At 39.8% G+C, this 22,858-nt stretch overlaps 1 protein-coding gene and 1 pseudogene across 3 annotated transcripts in view; one reads left to right on the top strand and one right to left on the bottom strand.

The window, feature by feature from the left end:
* MXI1 (MAX interactor 1, dimerization protein) overlaps window positions 1-22,858 on the top strand; it is a 103,838-nt gene that overhangs the window by 66,429 nt on the left and 14,551 nt on the right. The gene's annotated exons all lie outside the window — the stretch shown is intronic.
* On the bottom strand, window positions 10,622-11,555 carry LOC139439143 (magnesium transporter NIPA2 pseudogene; annotated as a pseudogene).

Raw genomic sequence — 22,858 nt, 5'->3', positions numbered from 1 at the left:
AAGATCTAGGAGAATGGATATTAGACTCATGTAAGTTGTGTAGAGTTATAGCAGTAAGTAGAGTACCTATAGTGAGACATTCAACTGAATAAGGGGAGGAATATAGTATGAATTAAAAGACCAGTGTTTTCATGAGAGAGGGAAAGAGAAAAGAAAGACAATAATATCAAGAGTGGATAAAAGACAGAAAACAGAACAAAGGTATTAGAAATAAAAAGTCAGACAGTTTGGGGGCCAAAGAAAGGGAGGTGGAATGTAAGAGAAACAGTAGATGGTGAGGGATAGAAAGATGTAGGGGAAAGGGGATAGTGTAGGTGGCCAAAATCAATAAACACAGAAAAGAGGAAATGGAGAAAGAGGAAACACAGCAAATATGAAGTGTTCCCTGCAGCACCTATTATATAAAGAAAAGAAAAGAAAAAGAAAAGAAAAAAAAGAGAGAAGAGGAAAAGGGGCGGGGCAAAGAAAAGGAGGGGAAACATGCAAGAAAAAGAGGAAAAAAACTAAATAAATGAGAAAGGACCTTGGGGGATAAAATGGGAGAAAAGACCAGGAGACAATGCAATATTAGCAACCATGACAAAACAAAAAACAAAAACAAAACAAATAACAAAAAAGGAACCAATACTACAAGCTAGGAATCCTCTTTGCAGTTAAATAATACATTTAGGGATCTGACCTTCCCCCTTTCTCCCTTCCTCATTTCTCTCTCTCCCAGGGCAGCAGGAAAGCTGCCTGAGAGGTCCAGTAGGAGATTCAAGTAGGTTCTTGTTGAACCAACTCAACACAGAAGACTGTGACTCTTTATTTCCAGCGTGAGAGCACCTACACCTCACCAGAAACCCCAAATATGCTATTGGAAGCTTGGATAGCACATCCTACAGTCCCTCCCCATTAGGTGTGCCAGGGGAGGTCTAATTGATTTTCTGACTCCACCTTCTCCCAGACCAAGTTTCCTATCCCAGGATGTTTAGGTAAATTGGGCTTTCTCAGCAGATTCGCCTCTCCTTTCTTCCCAGAGTCTCCCCAAATCAGCTGATACATTCCTCCAAGCTCCAGGAGAAAAAAAAAAACGGAGGGCTAGGGTAATCAAGGACCTCAGATGGACCTCAGGGCATGGTGGATTTGGGGATGAGAAGTTCCTGATATTGCAGACTGAAGGTGTGTGAGTCTCAGGAGCGTGGGCCACCAGGGTTTAGGGGACACAGACCTGGGAACCACATATCTGGTTAACAGGGGTCCTGGGAACACTGCAGCACAACAAAGCCTTCAGGGATCCCTGTAGCTGGGCGCCAGCCCTAGGGGGAGGGATCCCGCCCACAACCTCTGACCTCCATGTCAGAAACCCAAAATTCCACCTCTCACAAGAATCTCTTCTGTCACTGTCTCACCAAATCGACATGTAGACACCTCCTGCCCTGCAAGCCCCTGAAACAGCCCGCTCAGGGTTTGGGAACACCACAGCACAACACAGATTTCAGGGATCCCGCAGGTCAGGCCACCAGCCCTAGGGGGAGGGGTTCTGCCTACAACCTCTGACCTCCGTGTCAGAAACCCAAAATTCCACCTCTTGCAAGAATCTCTTCTGTCACTGTCTCACCAAATCAACATTCAGACACCTTCTGCCCTGCAAGCCCCCTAAACAGCCCGCTCAGGGTTTGGGAACACCGTGGCACAACACAGATCCCAGAGATCACCGCAGCCAGGCCGCCAGCCCCAGGGGGAAGGGTCCCACCCACAACCTCTGACCTCCGTGCAAGAGACCCAAAATTCTACCTCTTGCAAGAATATCCTGTTACCGTCCCACCAAATCAACGTCCAGACACCTCCTGCCCTGCAAACACCTGAAACAGCCCAGTCCAGCAGGACTCCAAACCTACTCAGCCGCTCCTTTGCAGGAGAGATTGAGATGCACTCACTCAGACGCCATCTTGCCCCACCTCCCCTGAAGTTTTTATCATGAAAGGAATTTGAATTTTGTCAAATGCCTTTTCTGCATCATTTAAGATGATCATGTGTTTTTTCCCTCTTCTATTAATGTGGTATATTATATCAATTGATTCTCTTATGTTGAACTATTGCATTCCTGAAATATACCTCACTTGGTCATGGTATATAATTCTTTTAATATTAGGTTTGGTTTGCAAGTGTTTTGTTAAGGATTTATAAGGAATGTTGGTCTGTAATTTTCTTTTCGTGTACTGGTACTTTATCTGTCTTTGGTATTAGGATTATGCTGGCTTCATAAAATAAGTTAGAAAGTAAGCCTTCCTCTTCTGTTTTTTGGAAGAGTTTAAGAATGATTGGTGTTAAATCTTTAAGTGGTTGGTAGAATGCTGCAGTGAAACTGTCTGGTCCTGGACTTTCCTTTGTTGGAAGTTGTTTTTTTTTTTTTTTTAAAGATTTATTTATTTATTTAATTTCCCCCCCTCCCCTGGTTGTCTGTTCTTGGTGTCTATTTGCTGCGTCTTGTTTCTTTGTCTGCTTTTTTGTTTTTTTGTCCGCTTCTGTTGTCGTCAGCGGCACGGGAAGTGTGGGCGGCGCCATTCCTGGGCAGGCTGCACTTTCTTTTCACGCTGGGCGGCTTTCCTCACGGGCGCACTCCTTGCGCATGGGGCTCCCCCACGCGGGGGACACCCTTGCGTGGCACAGCACTCCTTGCACGCATCAGCACTGCGCATGGCCAGCTCCACTGTGCATGGCCAGCTCCACACGGGTCAAGGAGGCCCGGGGTTTGGACCGTGGACCTCCCATATGGTAGACGGACGCCCTAACCACTGGGCCAAAGTCCGTTTCCCGGAAGTTGTTTTAGTTTGTTTTTTAAGGATTGATTTATTTCTACCCCCTCCCTCCATTATGTGTTCTCTGTGTCCATTTGCTGTGTTTTCGTCTGTGTCTGCTTGTATTCTCATTAGGTGGCTCCAGGAACTGATCCTGGGACCTTCTGGAGTGGGAGAGAGGTGATCATTCTCTTGCGCCTCCTCAGCTCCCTCGTCTGCTGTGTCTCTCATTATCTCTCCTCTGTGTCTCTTTTTGTTGCGTCATCTTGCTGCGCCAGCTCTCCACATGGACCAGCACTCCTGAGCAGGGTAGCATTCCTACACCAGGCAGCACTCTGCCTGGGACAGCTCGCCACATGAGCCAGACTGCCTTCACCAGGAGGCCCTGTATCAAACCCTGGACCTCCTATGTGATAGACAGGAGCCCAATTGCTTGAGCCACATCACTTCCCTATTGGGAAGTTTTTAATTACTGATTCAATCTCTACTTGTTATAGGTCTGTTGAGAATTTCTATTTCATCTTGCATCAGATTAGGTAATTTGTATGTTTCTAGGAATTTGTTCATTTAATCTAGGTTTTTAAGTTTGTTGACATAATACCTTTTTATAATCCTTTTTATTTTTGCAAGGTGGTAGTATTGTCTCCACTTTCATTTCTGACTTTAGTTATTTGTGCCCCTCTTACTTTTTCTTTGTCACTGTATTAGTCATGGTTCTCCAGGGAAACAGAACCAACAGGATACATATATATGCTATATACCCACACACATATATTTATAATGTAAATATTATGAGATTTATTATAGGAATTGACCCACACAACTGTGGGGATGGGCATCTTCGAATTTTGTAGGGCAGGGTGCAAGCTGAAACCTCCAATGAAGGTTTTCAATGAATTCTCCAAGGGAAGCTGGTTGGCTGAAGTAGAGATGGAAATTTCTCTTTCTAACTCCTGAAATCAGCAGTTCTTCCTTTAAGGCCTTGAACTAATTGGATGAGACTTCTCTCGTTGTTAAGGCAGTCTCCTTGTTGTTGAAGGCAGTCTCCTTTCTTGATTGTAGATGTAATCAGCCATAGATGCAGTCAACTTACTAATGATTTAAATCCACACAATATCCTCACTATAACAACCAGGCCAGTGTCTGCTTGACCAAACAAATGGTCATAACTTAGCCAAGTTAACACATGAACTTAACTATCCCGGTCATTTTGTCTAAAAGTTTGTCAATTGTATTGATCTTTTTAAAAACCAACTTTTGGTTTTATTGACTTTTTCTCTTTTCTATTTATTTCATTTATCTCTACTCTAATTCTTACTATTTCCTTCCTTTTACTAACTTTGGATTTAGTTTGCTCTTGTTGTTGTAGTTTCTTTAGGTATGAAGTTAGATTTTTGAGTTGTGACTTTTCTTCTTTTTTAATGTAGGCATATAGAGTTATAAATTTCCTACTGCCCATTACCTTTGCTGAATCCCATAAGTTTGGGGTGATGTGTTTCCTCTTCTTTTCTTTTAGTCTACAGATATTTCCAAATTTCACTTGTGATTTCTTTTTTGACCCATTGGTTATTTAATAGTGTGTTGTTTAATTTCCACATATTTGGAAATGTTCAAGTTTTCCTTCTGTTACTCTGTTACTAATTTCTATTCATTCCATTGTGGTCTGAGAAGATACTCTGTATGATTTTAATATTTTTAAATTAAGATTTTATAGCCTTTCCAGGAAAATGTCCCAAGTGCACTTGAGAAGAACGTTTGTTCTGTGTATGTCCATTAGATCTAATTGATTCATGGTGTTAAGTCCTCTATTTCCTTGTTGATGTTCTATCAATTATTGAAAGTGGTGTGTTGAAGTTGCCAAGTCTTATTGTAGAACCATTTCTCTCTTCAATTCTGCCAATTTTTGCTTCATATATTTTAGGGCTCTGCTGTGAGGTGCATATATATTTATAATTGTTACATATTTTTGCTGGATTGAGCCTTTTACTTTCTTTGTCTCGTAGAATCTTTTTTTAAAAGATTTATTTATTTTATTTTTTCCCCTTCTCCGCCTCCCCCCCCCAGTTGTCTGCTCTCTGTGTCCATTTGCTGTGTGTTCTGTGTCCACTTATATTCTTGTCAGCAGCACCAGGAATCTGTATCTCTTTTTGTGCATCATCTTGCTGTATCAGCTCTCTGTGTGTGCGGCGCCATTCCTGGGCAGGCTGCACTTTTTTCGCGCAGGGCGGCTCTCCTTATGGGGCGCACACCTTGCGCATGGGGCTCACCTATATGGGGGACACCCTTGTGTGGCACAGCACTCATTGTGTGCATCAGCACTACGCATGGGTCAACTCATCACACGGGTCAGGAGGCCCTGGGTTTGAACCTCCCATGTGGTAGGCAGACGCTCTATCCATTGAGCCAAATCCATTTCCCAAATCTTTTCTGATATAACTATTTGAAAGTAATAGAGCCACTCTGGCTCTCTCTTGTTAAGTGTTTGCATGGAAGGCCCCTCCCCCCACCCCCCGCTGTTTTTGCTGTCTGTGTCCATTTGCTGTGTGATCTTCTGTGTCTGTCTCTCTTTTTGTTTTCTCATCTCATCTTCTCTAGGATTCATCAGGATTCGATTCTGGGGGCCTCCAATATAGAGAGTGGTTCCTGTCAATTGGGCCACCTCAGTTCCTGGTTTCTGTTGTGTCTCGCCTTGACCCTCACCTTTGTTTCCCTTTTCCTGGTGTCATCATCTTGCTGCGTGCGCACTGGCTCACCCCGTGAGCTTGCCTTTACCAGGAGGCCCCATGGATTGAATCTGGGTCCTCCCGTATGGTAGATGGAAGGCCAGTCACTTGAGCCACATCTGCTTCCCAGGAGTATCTTTTTCAGCCCTTTTACTTTCAGAGCTTTGTGTCTTTGTACCTAAAATGAGACTCTGGTAGATAGGATATAGAAGGATCATGCATTTTAATACATTCTACTCATCTCTACCTTTTATTTTAGTAGGGGAGTTTAATGTATTAATATTTAAGGTAATAATTGATAAGATGGGTTTACTTGTTTTTCGTATGTCTTTATGTTTTTTGTTCAGTTACTCTGTTACTACCTTTTTTGTATTTAGTTGCTTTTTTGTAGTGTTCAATTTGGATTCTCCTTTCTTTTTTTATATTTTTTAGTTATTTTCTTTGTAATTACAATTAACATCTTAAACTAATACCCTAGTTTGACTAGTACCAACCTAGTTTCAGTAGTATACAAACTCTCTACTCATATATTCCTGTTCTTCCCCTTTATATTGTTAGTCTCATATTACATCTTTTTTTTTTAAGATTTATTTTATTTATTTCTCTCCCCTTCTGCCCCATTGTCTGCTCTCTGTATCCATTTACTGTGTGTTCTTCTGTATCCGCTTGCATTATTCTGCGGCACTGGGAAACGGTGTTTCTTTTGTGTTGCATCATCTTGCTGCATCAGCTCTCCATGTATGTGGTGCTACTCCTGGGTGGGCTGTACTTTTTTCACACGGGGCGGCTGTCCTTGTGGGGCACACACGTGCGTGGGGCGCCCCTGCATAGGGGCCACGCTGCGCGTGGGCCAGCTTCCCACGAAGGTCAGAAGGCCCTGGGGATTGAACCCTGGACCCTTCATATGGTAGATGGACGCTCTGTCAGTTGAGCCACGTCTGCTTCCCTGTTACATCTTTCTACATTGTATGCCCATTAAAAATTTTAAATATTGTTTTGTTATTCTACACATTTTCCTATTAAGTCACATTGGGGAGGATAAGAGCAGTTAACAAACCAAATGTACTGTAATACAGGATTTTATAATTGCCTTTACCAGTGTTCTTTTTTTCTTTTTATGTCTTTGAGTTACTATCTAGTGTCCTTTAATTTCTGCTAGAAGGACTTCTTTAACATTTTTTTTTGTAGGGCAGATCTTCCAGTAGTTAACTCTTTCAGCTTTCATTTATCTATAAATGTCTTAGCTTCTCTTTCATTTTTGAAAAATAATTATTTTACTCTTACCAAATTGAATTTAAAATGACCTCACTTTAAAGGGAGGCTTGAGTACTAATGGATGGTATTTAAAATTTTTTTCACAATCAAGGTAATGTTTGCCTTTTCCCATGTTACTGTCTAATCTTGCCTACATGAATATTTAGTTGACATACTTGCAATTATATTAACAGAATTTTTTAGTCTATGCTTTTTCTTTTACAATGACAGGATATTCCCCCCTTATCTATCTCCAGATCATCTCCTTTCTCAAACCTGCCCCTCTTCTACCTCTAAAAATTTTTAATAACTTAGTGTATTCTTATATAATTCTTGATAAAAAGTAGCCAGTTATATTGAAGGTCATGTTTAAGGCCAAGACTTTATTGGTACTTAAAATTGTCCTTAAGTTAGAAATTAAAGCAAACAGATTTTTAAAAAAATTAAGACCACAAACTTAAAAACTTGACTGATTAAAAATATGAGCCCTTTAAAATTTCTTTATGCACAAAAGTGTACTAAGAAATGCTCTCATAAAAACAATGGAGAAAGAGCCAAAAGCTATCCAGGGGAACTGCTTTGGGGGTCAGCAGGCCAGGACAGTGCTACACAACTCCCAGGAGGGTGAGGGACAGAGACACTAAGAAGCTGAAACAAGAAATGTGAGTTACCAAGCCCCTGTGGGTAAGGGCTCCCCACCCCCACCCCAAGATATTAAGCTGGGGTAAAACACCTGGCTTACTGTAGCCAGCTGAGAGGGGAACAGATATCTGCCTCCCTGTCAGCTGTTTCCAGGGAAAAGAGAGGGGAGGTTGGGGTGCTTTTCTTCAGTGAATTTGGTCAGCAGAGCCCTCTTTGAATCTCGGTCTGGAGATTCAACACAAGAACACAAGAAAGCTGAGATTGAAACACCTCTGTGAAAAGGTGCAGTGACTAGTGCCATCTGCTGACTGGTCTGGAAATTGCATGTACAAAAATTTCCCACTCTCCATATCCAACCCCTGAGAGAAAATCTGTTCCCCATTAGTGAGTCCTGGACCAATTGTGAAAAAATTTAAGCTGGCAATTTTAAACACTGAACCAGTTATAAGTTGAACCAGTTATCAAAGAAGAGCTCTGAAAAAAAAAAAATAAGCAAGAGAGAGAAGTTAGCCATCAGAGTAAATTCACCAACATATTCAGATGCCTTAGACATCAGCAAAAAGCTACAAGCAATACTAGGAAACAGGAAGAGATGGTCCAGCCAAAACAACAAACCAGATATCCCGAAGAGATACTGGATTTAGTACAATTAATCAGTGATAATCACACAACTCTCCTAAATCACTTCAAAGAATTTAAAGAAAATATGACTAAAAAAATAAAGGATATTAAAAAGACACTAGGGGAAGCAGATGTAGCTCAAGCAATTAAGCTCTCACCTACCACATGGGAGGTCCCTGGTTCAGTTCCCAAAGAAGGATAGCGAGCTGGCACGATGGGCAGGCTCAGCAAGTTGATGCAACAGGATGACGCAACAAGAGACATAAGAAGAAAAACATGATGAGAGACATAACAAAGTAGGGACAACAAAGCAGGGAATGGAGGATTAGGTCTCTCCCTCCCACATTGGAGATCCCGGGTTCGGTTCCTCCTAAAGAAACAAGCACGATGAACAGACATAACGAGTGCAAATAGTGAGGGGGTGGGGAGAAATAATAATATATCTTTTTTTTTTTTTTTAAAGAAGACACTGGAAAGCATAAAGAACAATTTGAAAGCCTGTAAAGAAAAGTTACAGACCTTATGGGAATACAAGATATAATGGAAAAGATTAAAATACATTAGAGGAAAGCAGATGTGGCTCAAGTGATTGAGCCTCTGCCTATCACACGGGAGGTCCTGGGTTCGGTTTCCCAATGTTTCCTGGAGAAGACAAGCAAGAAAGCGAGTTGGTGCGATGACCAGGTGCGGTTAGCTGACACAAGTTGACAATGCAACAAGATGACAACATGCAACAAGATGATGATGATGAACAAAGCATACAGTGAGCACAAAACAACAAGGGGCAGGGGGGGGAAATAAATGGTAAAAAAAATAAAAGAGGGAAAAATGAGGGTGAGTTCGAAGTTTTCACAAACAAAAACTGATAGAATGTTACCAATACACCAGATTTGCAAGAGATACTAAAAAGGGTGCTGCAGCCTGAAAGGAAAAAACAAGGGTGTGAGAGATTTAGAGAAGAGTTTAGAAATGAAGATTATTAGGAAGGGTAAACTGAAGTATAAGAAGACAAACAATAGAATGATACGATAACAGAGAGCCAAAGGACAAAATGGATGAATTAAGTAATGCCTTTACAGTAATAACACTGAATGTTAATGGATTGAACTCACCAATCGAAAGACATACTGTGATAAAATGGATAAAAAAATACGAGCCGTCTATGTGTTGTCTACAAGAGTTCCACCTCAGACCTAAGGACACAAGCAGATTAAAAGTGAAAAGTTGGGAAACGGACTTTGGCCCAGTGGTTAGGGCGTCCCTCTACCATATGGGAGGTCCGCGGTGCAAACCCCGGGCCTCCTTGACCCGTGTGGAACTGGCCATGTGCAGTGCTGATGCACGCAAGGATTGCCCTGCCACGCAAGGGTGTCCCCCGCGTGGGGGAGCCCCACGTGCAAGGAGTGTGCCCATGAGGAAAGCCGCCCAGCGTGAAAAGAAAGAGCAGCCTGCCCAGGAATGGCGCCGCCCACACTTTCCGTGCCACTGAGGACAACAGAAGCGGACAAAGAAACAAGACGCAGCAAATAGACACCAAGAACAGACAACCAGGGGAGGGGGGGAAATTAAATAAATAAATAAATCTTTAAAAAAAAAAAAAAGTGAAAAGTTGGAAAAAAGGTATTTCATGCAAATAGTAACCAAAAAGGAGGTGGAGTAGACCAGAGAAATGTAAAATAACATTATAGTATATGAACAATAATTACTCAGTGCAACTGGCAGATTGTTCCTTTGATCAGTATTCTGTAATTTTTTCATACAAAATAAACATTTTTTCAAAAAGATTTATTTATTTATTAAATTCGCCACCCCCCACCCCGCCGTTGTCTGTTCTCTGTGTCTATTTGCTGCGTCTTGTTTCTTTGTCCGCTTCTGTTGTCGTCAGCAGCACGGGAAGTGTGGGCGGCGCCATTCCGGGGCAGGCTGCTCTTTCTTTTCACGCTGGGCGGCTCTCCTCACGGGCGCACTCCTTGCACGTGGGGCTCTCCCACGTGGGGGACACCCTTGCGTGGCACGGCACTCCTTGCGCGCATCAGCACTGCGCATGGCCAGCTCCACACGGGTCAAGGAGGCCCGGGGTTTGAACCGCGGACCTCCCATATGGTAGACGGACGCCCTAACCACTGGGCCAAAGTCTGTTTCCCGAATTTCATACATATTAAAGAGATTACCATTCATTGCTTTCTTGTCATTTTGAAAAGTCAATGACAGAGGGAAGTGGCTGTGGCTCAATCAGCTGGGCTCCCATCTACCATATGAGAGGCCAAGTGTTCACGGCCAGGGGCCTCCTCGTAAAGGCAGGCTCACCCACACATTGAAGAGCACCGCCCAGCCTTCAGACACCACAAAGAGCCGACTCAGCAAGGTGATGCAACAACAACAACAACAACAACAACAAAAAGGGAGACCAGCAGAAACACAGAAGAGTGCACAGCGAATGGACACAGAGAGCAGACAGCAAGCAAGCCGCAAAGAGCGGGGAGGGAAATTAAATAAATAAATACAGACACAGAAGAATGCACAGTGAATGGACACGGAGCAGACAGCATGCAAAGAAGCCTCAAGGGGGGGAGAATAAAAAAAAAGTCAATGGCAGAGTTGCTAGATTAAAACTAAAGGCATACAATAAAAATTTTTAAAGGCATGCAATAAATATTTCCTCACAATGATGGTAAGAAAGCCACTCAAAGTACCAGTGACATCATCAACAGGCATATCTTGCCACCCCTTAAAAAGAATAGCTGAAAAAGTTAAAACTGATGTTCTGAAGAATATGTAATATATCGGCATTACGATGGAAGTGTTGAATATGTTCAAGGCCATATTCAGATCATTAATCTGCATGCTCAGACATACTGTCTCAGGCTCAGCAGCAGAATCCAGGTCAGGAGGTGTCATAGCACAGGCTTTCCAGCAAACAGTTCTTTAATAGTGATGCCCAGCCAAACCTTTCTTGCAGGAGACTGAAAATGCTCCAAACATAGAGCAGATTGTAATATACACAAGAATGTTCGTCTGTCCATGGCAAGGTCCCACCAGGAAAATTAATATCAAGGATACAGTGACCACAAATTTTGCAAAGAACACAAAACCTAGATCACCGAGTTTGTGAGACATTTCATTTAAGGTCCCTATCTCCTCTTCTTTCGGAGCATGGATGACCATAACTGTAGATCTTCGAATACTTAATGTTCATGGGGAAATTAGGTGTTTGTTAAGTCTTGTTTAGAAAGTATGAAGAAAGAATGGCACTCACCAAGACATGAGGACCCAATGGAGTCACTAATGTGGCTGGAACAAATGCATATGCAGCGAAGTTGGCCACCTCACCAGCTCCCATTGACTGCAGTTCAGCCCATTACAATCATTCTTTAAAATATGCATGGCCACCTTGACCTGCTCTCATGGAGCCTTTTCTGGCAAGTCTCAGGAGGCTTTTTTCCCCCCAAATGAAACTCCCTCCAATGAAAATGCTGGAGCTCACAGCCAATCCCAGATCAATATAGAAGTTATACTTTCCATGCCCCTGGATCATTTTGATGTCTACTTAAGAGGTTCCTGCGAATCACATTGATCACAGAACAGAGAAACTGCTGGTACTGGAGGCAGGACAATGCAAGTTTTCAAATCGAGACAGCAGGCCAGCCACACGGCTGCCAAAATTGGTTTTATCGTGTTTTCAGTGTGGTTGAAAGGGCTTTTAGGAGAAAGGCTATGTATGAAGCTTTTTTACTCTTTTAATCAGTAAAGCTTACTTTTGCCACTTATTTCAGGGTAAAGGTGAACTTTCAGCTATTCATCATGAATAAGATAGATATGGGCCTGGGAATACATTTAGAGAATATGATAGGGCTTTCTTAATTCCTTAATCTATAATTACTGTCCTGGTATATATCTAATGACAGCTGTAAGGCAGTATTTTCTCTATAAAGGGGTGTCTACTTAGTCCTCTCTCTTTTGTAATGGCAATGTTGATGAATGCCCAAGTGATTTGTGAAGAAAACTTAAATGCTTCAACTGGGACAGAAAAATCTGCTATAGCTATGGGTAAATGAGGATAAATGAAAGTCCATTTCCTTAGCCCACCAGAATCTTTTGGATATTATTCTGTTTTAGAGTACTGTTGAAAATGTTAGTTTTATTCTAGTAAGCCCTATATGATGAAGAACCTAGTAACTTTTGAGATTATACCTTTCCTCATGTGCTTTATATTTCATCTAAATATCTCAATTTATCTTTTTTTTTAAGATTTATTTTTTATATATTTCTCTCCCCTTCGCTCCCCCTCCGGCCCCAGTTGTCTGTTCTATGTCCATTTGCTGTGTGTACTTCTTTGTCTGCTTCTGTTGTTGTCAGCGGCATGGGAATCTGTGTTTCTTTTAGTTGCATCATCTTGCTGTGTCAGCTCTCCGTGTGTGCAGCGCCATTCCTGGGCAGGCTGAATTTTCTTTTGCTCTGGGTCGCTCTCCTTATGGGGCGCACTCCTGGCGCATGGGGCTCCCCTACGCGGGGGACACCCCTGCGTGGGGTGGCGCTCCTTATGCACATCAGCACTGTGCATGGGCCAGCTCCACACGGGTCAAGGAGGCCCGGGGTTTGAACCACGGACCTCCCATGTGGTAGACGGACGCCCTAACCACTGGGCCAAGTCAGCTTCCCTCTCAATTTATTTTTTAACAGAGAACCTCAAACAAAATGTTTCCGTGGGAAATCCTGTACCTTTTCTAACTTTCTTTAGTACATCGGCTCTAGCTTATTGATTTTTTAAATATTTCAACCCACAACCTGTCTCTTTAAGCTTGCCTAAACAACTGAGGTTGATCAAGGATTTTATACCATTACAAAAAAATCTATTTTTCGTAGACTGCTTTATTTTCCAAAACTTGTATCCTAAAGTAACTAGAGGAAAACTGACTCTTTTTAAAAATCTAAAATTAAATGAGAAAGATAATGGCTTTCTAATCTGGAAATGCAGTTGCTAAATTAGAATAAGGGAGAAATCTAGAAATTAAGAAATTCACTTAAATTTGTTCACCAGAATCATAATGGCTAGAATTAGGTAGTGTAGTCCTTTGAAGCTTGAAGGAGGAATTTTAGGATTTAAACATAGTCATACTTTACATAATGAGTAGTAATTATGTAAAGACTTAATTCCTTAATGAAAAAATGAAAATAAAACCAAAGCAGCTTTGAATCAGCTATTTGATAAAATATTGCTGTTGAGCTCTTGTAAGAATATGTTAGGGGTATGTTTCTTTGATATGTAGGTCATTGGCATGGAGGACAGGTATCGTTTCCTCTGATCCATCCCTTGGTTTCACTGCCAAAATTATATTCTTTGGCATATAGATCCTTGGAGTGACCAATTGTGGTATTTCTCTCTAGGGTTTTAATGTTTATGATGTTTCTGTTTGATTCATTTTTTTCTAGCCTGATTCACAGTTACCCCTTTACACAACAGCAGAACAGCTTGTATTTGGCATAGCTGTAAAAAATCCAGTCTCTTCTGAATAAGGTTCTTTTCAATTGGAAGTTTCATTTTTGCAGTTAAAACATTTGTAAACATACCACAATTGAGATGAGCTGAATGACTTTGTAAGACTGCTATTTTTTGTAATGGAAGAGGCTTTTCCTAAGGAGCAGCTCTTAGAATTCCCTTGGAAGCAGTTGGAATTTAGTGCTGCTGTATTGAGTCAGATGAAGGAGGCTTCAGTATGTAGGAAATATTGCTGTTTTAAGAAGAAAATACTGAACAAATGTCGGGTCTTATTTTCCATAATTTCAAAGAATCCTTCATACATCTATTGCTCCCTGAGATGAGAGGTGTTGGTGATCCTGAAAGATATTTTAGAATTTTCATCTTGCAATTGCTGAAAGGAGATGTAGCTAAATTGGGCAAACTTAACCTCCAAATTCTGCCAGCTTCTTTTGTTGGAGCAAATTTTTCATGTTCTTGTTGTTGGGATATACTTAGACAAGAGAGCCACACCTGCCCTGATGAACAGCCACAATTTTGACTGGAGTGGTAACAAAATGGAACATGTTCTCTCAGCCCATCTCTTCCTTCTCCCCAAACCCATGGAACTATATAGATTTGTCAGGATTTCTCTCCTGAGCTATTATGAAATCAAAGTATATTGGCACTTGTGTAGTAGTCCTTGGGCATAAAAATGTAATGGTATTATTTTGAAGATGGGATCATACAAAATAAAAAGTAGATCTCAGATTCTGCATTCATTTAATCTTTTCCTAGGCTTATCCAGAGAAGAGTCAACTAAGATTTAGACAAATGTACATAGAAGCAAGTCACAAAGTATAGTATTGCAACCCAGTCATAATTTGAACCCAGTCTTCTATTTGATTAAAAAAAAAAAGCTTACTTTTTTACGGGACTGTTGTAATAGTTGTTAAATTAAGTTGAACACCTTTTCAGAAGGGTTTTAAAAAGTAGAGTCATTTTTAGGGCATGTTCTTTCTGCCTGCCTAAAAATGTTCATCTGTCAGTGCCCTAATAGAACACTAACAAATTTTCACCCTTATCTTAGACAGACATGCCCAGAATTGGTGAGGTGTTATGCTAGGCTTCTCTAGAAGTCATTCTCAAAAACTCCTCTTCAGTTGGGCACCTAGTTGTCAGAAAAAAATGTGATAGTGTCATAAAAGAGAAAGATCAGAACAGTTAGATACATTTAAGAAATAAAAAGATAAACCAAAGTATTAATTGTATGTCATGACCAGGACTATGGTATATTTAAAATTCTGTGAATCCTATTTTGCCAGGTGTTCCAGATGCCCTATAAATGCCCCAGGGTTGTTAAAAAAATAAACAATTGCTCTTTATTATTCTTTTCCTGCCCCACATTTTACCCCTTCCTTCTTTCCCCCTAAAAACAATAATACCTGAAAAATGCATTTTGATTTTGTAAAGTTGTACTTTAATTAATGACTTTAAATGTGGCTTTAAAATAATCCGTAGTTGTCTTGACTGAATTGGAATGTGTCTAACAATGCCAAACCATTTGCATTCTATCAGTGGTAAACCATGGTTACCACTTTTAACCATTTAGCACCCTATTTCAGGTTACTTATGGTCAATATAAATTATTGAATACTTTGTAGGAATAATTAATTCTTAGGCCAGAGTGCTCCATTTAATAAAAGGTGTCTCCTCCTAAGTGATGACTACACCTCTTTAAAATGAGCTTTTATACTAATCACATCTTATTAGTGCGATCTTTTTTTTTTTTTTTTTAAAGCAGGTTCTGGGGATGAACCCAGGACCTTGTATATGGGAAGCAGGTGATCAAACCACTAAGCTACACCTGCTCCCAAGTGGGGTCATTTTTTAAAAAATTTAAAGTATCTTTTATTAGCATATATCATTCATATATGAGCATGCATAAACAATAAGTATATAATAAAGGTTGTAAACTTACAAAATAAACATGCAAAACAGCATACCAGGGTCCCATATATCACCCTTTCACCAACACCTTGCATTGTTATGAAACATTTGTTACAAACTATGCAAGAGTATTGTCAAAATATTACTACTAACTATAGTTCCTATCTTATATTTGGTGTATTTTTCCCCCAACCTACCCTATTTTTTTAAAATATATTTTTATTACAGAGGTTGTAAGCTTACAAAACAATCATGCACATGTGTAGAATTCCCATTCAACTCCCCTTCCCTAGCACACCACACCGTGGTAGAATATTTGTTACAGATTATGGGATAATATCATCAGACTATTACCACCACCCACAGTCCATAGCATACATTTGGCACACTTTTCCATACTCCCCCCCCCCCCCCCCATTATCAATACAGTACATCTTAGGCGTTGATGCAAGAATATTATAATATTGCTGTTAACCACAGTCCATAGGTCACACCAGTTGTATTTTTCCCATGCCTCTCCACATTCTAGTGGGGTCATTTTTGAAGATTTATGCTATTTTCATTTTATTCTTCTAAATGAACAGTACATTACAAAGTAATCTTTGTGCTGTGTAAGATCTTCATTTTATTAGACATCAGTAACAATATTTCTTCATTTACCTCTGCTATCCTAGACTCCAATTTGATATAATAATACAGTTACACTGGGCTAGGAGTGAGACTGTGAAGATTACATTTAAACTTTTATAGAATAGACTAATGCTTGCTTTTTTGGATTTTGTATATAAAACTAGGGCAGTGTCTTATAGAGCGTTATCAGTTTGTCTCAGATCTGACTAGCCAGCACGTAGGAAGTTTGTTTTGGTTTCAAAATGTACTTTACCCCATGGTAGCTGGCAGGGTACAATGCTATTGACATCACTGTGTTTCAAATAGAAAATTAACAAGTAGCTACTGTTGTGATTGCAGATTGCCTTCCCAGTCCCTGTGAGAGAATGCTTTTTCTTTTGGACAGCAACACTTCTCAGCCCCTTGGTACTATTAAATCAGCCATTGGGGCTGCCAGAATAGAAATGAACAACAACAAAAGGCCAAAGTCTAGAAAAACTGTTAATAAGGCAAAAATCTTTCATCAGTTTCCAAATTGATGTGAAAGATAAATAATTTTAAAAATTCTTTTCTACCCACAGCTAAGTTTTGACAGAAGGCCAGGTTCAGAAGATAGAGCCTAATCTCTCCAGAGAGGAGTATCCTTTCCCTCCACCCAAATCCCTGGAGAGTTGCCAAAGGAAAATAAGCTATTTTGTATTTAGAACAAATTGCCACTGTTTTCTCCACTGATGTAGCCCTATTTCCCAGACTTTGGAATTTAGAATACAGAAAGTTCTTGTGTGTCCAAAGAAGAAATATGGTAGTGAATGATCAAGTTTTTTACCAAATCCTCATAAACAGATGAGAGGGGATATATGCCTAGAAGCTAAATTTAGTAAAGAATGGATGTCAAGTGAGCAATTTGTGTTAAATCACTTTGGCGATTGAGTTCCTTGTGGGAATTCTAGTGAAGAACATATGTCTCTGGAATAAGACTTTTTCTTCCCCCAAATGAGTCTGTCAAAAGTTAAGTTTACCTTAAAGGTGAATGCAGAACAATAAAAAAAAGTGTGTGTTCTATAGGCTTCAGCTGATCAGCAGTCCTAGGCTCTTGTAAAAGCATTGACACTAGTTTTCATGTTATCAGATGGGATAAAAGCTTTTTAAATTTTTTCTTCCTGGCATTTTTAGACTTTTCTCTTTTTTTAAAAAAAAATCTAGTTTTTAGGCTGTTTCTCTTCTATTTTCTCCTTAGTAATTACTTCCTGCCATTATACTTGTTATTATTGTTTCTTGAACAACATTTGGAATAGTGGGCCCAGTGTTTAAATCATTCAGATTTTCTACTTTTTAGGAGGCCTACTGAAGTGAGAAAGTTGAAATTGGTGCAAAAGATTGGGTTTTTAAGTAATTACCTGTGAATTTCATTCAACATTACTGTCCTAGTTCCCTACCACTGTAAATCATTTGAGGGGCCATCTGTTGGAGTAGCTGCAATTCTTAATCCCTTTGTTTCACTGTTACGAGAGATGTCACCTCTAATCATGAGTTAGGTTAGAGACTTTGTTAGTTACTCTAGATTTAGTTGTCTTTGATGGGGCTCATCCTAACATTACATTCACTGTTGACCACAACTGCACAAAAAAACTAGGTTGTTAGAGTTCTGGTATTCATGAGTAGATCTCACGAATGCTGGCCTGGGATCTGGTTATAGTCTTTGGAGGTCCCAGTATTGATTGTTTCTTCAACTTTGGTGAGCTGGAAAGTTCCAGAAACACCTACTAGAAATTATTTTATATCCTCCTTTCCACCATGTGCCATTTATTCTGTTTGGTACTGGAAGAACTGAAATGTCTGAAAATTTGGATTAGTCTTATCTAGAAAATAATGAAAATATAGTGTGATCAGTGTTAAAATCAATGATTAATTATATGAGAAAGGGTATGGCAAGGAATACCTCAGAAGAGATAATATGTTGGCTGTGGCTGATAAATGAGTTGAATGTTTACCAGGTGGACAGTAGAGAGAGGAGCACTCCAGGTAGAGATTGGCAAATGCAAAAGCACTTTTGGTTTGTGGAAGAAGTGTTATATGACAGAAGCAATGGGAAATAAGAATGGAAAGGTGATAGGCGGAGGGCAAGATTAAAGAGTCTTTAAACCAGGTGAAGTTACTACTGGCATCTTCCACCTTCCTCCCCCTAAATCCCAGTACAGACTGATCAATCTTCCCCCTCTCTTTTTCTCTCTACCTAAACCTTTGAAAAATATAATCGCAGTCTTGATTCAGAAATGATATTCTGAAATCCAGAGCCCTAATAGTGATCTATAGCAATTTGCTTTAGTAGTTTGAATATAGATTCCTCAGATCCTAAGATGTACTCATGCAAAATAATGTAGGTGGCTATACACATGAAATTTATTTGAAGTCTTTATCTTAAATGAGGATAATGCATTTAAGATAAAATTTAAGATAAAAGGCATTTATCTTGACTGCATTATCTGTGCTTGTTTTGTTGTTGTTGTTTTAATAGTTTTTCTTCCAAATCATTGAGAAAAATAAATGACCTTTGGAAGGCATACCGTATTTCACCATCTATCTTCAAATACCTCAGCTCAGTGTTGAGTATTCCTAGGGGTATGCATACCCTACCCTAAGAACTATTTAAATGTTATTGGAAGAAAGTTGTTGTAAAAAGTCTTCCAAGAAGGGGTAACATGTTTATTTCAACATTTACAATTTTAATTCTTATTTGTATAGAAATGAGGCGAACCCTTTAGTGCTGAATTTGACAATGTATCATACTAGAGTGATAACATTTTCTACTTCATTATAACACCTGTTGATATTCCTATTTGTTATTTTACATGAAATCAGATTGAATTAAGGGGACTATTGAGTGCAAGCAGCTCTTTTTGAAAAGTGAGCAGTAAAGGAGGGGCCCAACCATTCTCTACATTTTTATTTCTATCGTTATCAAGCTCCATAACCACCACAATCAGGTCTGACACTAGGGAAATACCAATTGCCAAGTTACTGCCTGGCAGTTAATAGATTACTTTCTGTGAGTTAGATAATAGATTAGTTGTAGGTAAAGCATATAATTATCAAATGCCATTTTATGTGAATAACTTTCTAGTTCTGTTTCACAGAATAAGCTTAACAGAATATGATCATGTTTGTTTTTGTAAATACAAATTTATGAGCAGCAGTATCTGTGGACCTCATGCTTGAGATCTCTAGGCTCATTTTTAAAAATTTCCTGAAGAATATCACCGATACATAAACAATAAATTTTAGTAATAATTATGAACTTATAAAACAAACATACATAACATCATACAGTGCTCTCATACCTCACCCTACCACCAATACCTTTCATTGTTGTGAAACATTTTTAACTAATGATTAAAGAGTGTCCTCAAAATATTACTACTAAGCAAAGTATTTTCCCCCAACTCACCCTATTATTATTATTATTAATATCATTTATATATGAACATACATAAACAATAAGTGTATAGTAAAAATTGTGAACTTACAAAGCAAACATGCATAATATCATACAGGGGTCCCATACAGCAACCCACCACCAGCACCTTGCATTGTTGTGAGACTTTTTTTACAAATTATGAAAGAAAGTTTCGAAATCTTTTTTTTTTTTTTTAAAGATTTATTTATTTATTTAACTTCCCCCCTCCCCTGGTTGTCTGTTCTTGGTGTCTATTTGCTGCGTCTTGTTTCTTTGTCCGCTTCTGTTGTCGTCAGCGGCACGGAAAGTGTGGGCGGCACCATTCCTGGGCAGGCTGCTCTTTCTTTTCACGCTGGGCGGCTTTCCTCACGGGCGCACTCCTTGCGCGTGGGGCGTGGGGGACACCCTTGCGTGGCACGGCACTCCTTTGCGCGCATCAGCACTGTGCATGGCCAGCTCCACACGGGTCAAGGAGGCCCGGGGTTTGAACCGCGGACCTCCCATATGGTAGAGGGACGCCCTAACCACTGGGCCAAAGTCCGTTTCCCTCAAAATCTTACTACTAACTATAGTCCTTATCTTACATTTGGTGTATTTTTTCCCCAACTCACCATATTATTATTTTTTAAATATATTTTTATGACAGAAGTTGTAAACTTGCAAAACAATCATGCACATGTGCAAAATTCCCATACAACACCCCTCCATCAACAGACCACACCATGGTGGAACATTTGTAACAGATTGTGAGATAATATCATCAGACTGTTACCAACAACCGTGGTCCATCATGTACATTTGGCACACTTTTTCCATACTCCCCCATTGTCTACCCAGTACATTCATGTATAGATGCATGAATATTACATTTTTACTTTTAACCATAGTCCATAGGTCACTCCAGTTGTATTTTTCCCATGCTTCTCCACATTCCCACCTCCCTGTAATAGTGATGTACATCTTCTCTAGTTCACAAAGGACACTTTTGAATCTGTACCATCAACCACAGTTCTCATCCACCTCTGAGTTTACTGTGTTATTCAGTCCCTAGATTATTCTCTGGCTTTCTGTCAATTGGCATTTACATCACTAGACTAGCCTTTTCATCCACATCCCCATTTATAAACCAGCTGTTACTCACTATAATGTGTTACCATCCACTGTATACATTTCCACACTTTTACAGTAAAGCAATTAAAACTTCTACATACTTAAACATCAGTAGTCCATCTCAGCCCTTCTCTTATCTCCTTTGAGAATCCACCACCTACTGCCTGGTCTTGAAGATATTTTCCTACATTTTCTTCTAGAAGCTTTATGGTTCTTGCTTTTATATTTAGGTTTTTAATCCATTGAGTTAATTTTTGTATAAGGTGTGACATAGGGGTCCTCTTTCTTTCTTTTAGCTCTGGATATCCAGTTCTCTCAGCACATTTGTTGAATGGACTGTTCTGCCTCAGGTGGGTGAGTTTGACAGGCTTGTCAAAAATCACTTGACAGTTTTAGATGTGAGGCTATGTTTCTGAACCACCAGTTCCATTCCATTGGTCTGTGTGTCTGTCTTTTTGCCAGCACTATGCTGTTTTTACCACTGTAGCTAGGTAATATGATTTAAAGTCTGGAAGTCGAGTCCTCCAGCTTTGTTTTTTCCTTTTTAAGATGTTTCTGGCTATTCAGGACCCCTTCCCCTTCCAAATAAATTTGATAATTATGTTTTCTGTTTATTTTTAAAATGCTGGTGGAATTTTTTTATCAGGATTGCATTGAATCTGTTTATCAATTTGAGTAGAATTGACATCTTAATGATATTTAGTCTTCCAATCCATGAGCATGGAATGCTCTTCCAATTATTTAGGACTTTTAAAATTTCTTTTAACAATGAAGTGTAGTTTTCTGAATACAAGTACTTTATATCGTTGGTTAAGTTTATTCCTAAATATTTGGGTTTTATCTGTCATATTTTATTTTTACCACTCTTTTGACACTTTTAGTTACTTTTATTTGTCATTTCTAGACTCTCTTCCAGGCCCCTCTCTCTTTTCAGGCTGTAGCACACCCTTTGTATTTCTTGAAATCTGGTCTCTTGGTTACAAACTCTGTTTCTGTTTACCTGTGAATATTCTCATTTTTGAAAGACAATCTTGCCAGATAGAAGATTCTTGGCTGGAAGTTTTTCTCTTGCAGTATCTTAAATATATCAGACCACTGCCTTCTTGCCTCATTGCTTCTGATGAGAAATGGTACTCAGTCTTATTGATTATCCCTTATATGTTATGCAGTGCTTTCCTCTTGCTGCTCGCAGAATTCTCTTTTTGTCTTTGGACCACTGCCTTCTTGCCTCATTGCTTCTGATGAGAAATGGTACTCAGTCTTATTGATTATCCCTTATATGTTATGCAGTGCTTTCCTCTTGCTGCTCGCAGAATTCTCTTTTTGTCTTTGGCATTTGACATTCTGACTAGTATGTGGCTTGGAGTTGGTCTGTTCCGATTTATTAGGATGGGAATATGTTGTGCTTCTTGGACATGGATATCTATGTCTTTCAAAAGGGTTGGGAACTTTTCTACCATTATTTCTTCAGATATTCCTTCTGCCCCTTTTCCCTTCTCTTCTCCTTCTGGAACACCCTGACACTTACGTTTGCACATCTCTTGCTGCTGTTTAGTTCCCTGAGACCTTGTTCAATTTTTTCCATTCTTTTCTTCATCTGTTCTTTTGTATGTTCACCTTAGAGGCCATTTCTTCAAGCTCACCAGTCCTTTCTTCGGCCTCTTCAAGCCTGCTATTATATGATTCTTGTATTTTTAAAATTTCATTTATTGTGCATTTGATTGCCATAAGACCTGCTATTTTTCTATGTATGCTTTCAAATTCTTCTTGGTATTCATCCAGTGTCTTCTTAATATCCTTAATTTCCTTAGCCACCTCACTGAATTTATTAAGGAGATTTCTTTTAACATCTATGATTAGTTGTCTCGACTCCTTTATGTCATCTGGAGGCTTATCTTGTTCCTTTAACTGAGCCATATCTTCCTGCTTCTTGGTGTCTTGGCATCTGGCTTCTTAGATGTATTTATTCTGGGTGCAGTTTCTCTCTTTAGTTTAGGGCTTTCTTGCCCTTTCTTGCTGGTCGTGTAGTAGAAGCCAAGGATATAGTTAGTTCTCTAAGCTGTGGAGCCTCAAGCCGCCCTCATTGCACCAGGGACCAATGAAATTTCTCCTTTGCCAGGGGTAGGGACAGAGCCCCAGCCATGTGTAATAATCCAAGTCATGTAGGCCTAGACTATAGTTTCCAGGAGAGACTGATGAAGCTTCATGCCCCTTTTCTCTTGGATGGAGCTGCACATGTGTGCAGCAGTCTATGCTGTGT

Source organism: Dasypus novemcinctus, chromosome 6 (genome assembly GCF_030445035.2).
Source record: "Dasypus novemcinctus isolate mDasNov1 chromosome 6, mDasNov1.1.hap2, whole genome shotgun sequence".
Taxonomy (NCBI): domain Eukaryota; kingdom Metazoa; phylum Chordata; class Mammalia; order Cingulata; family Dasypodidae; genus Dasypus; species Dasypus novemcinctus.
The sequence above is the reverse complement of the archived record's forward strand: the minus strand, read 5'-3'. Positions and strand labels throughout refer to the sequence as shown.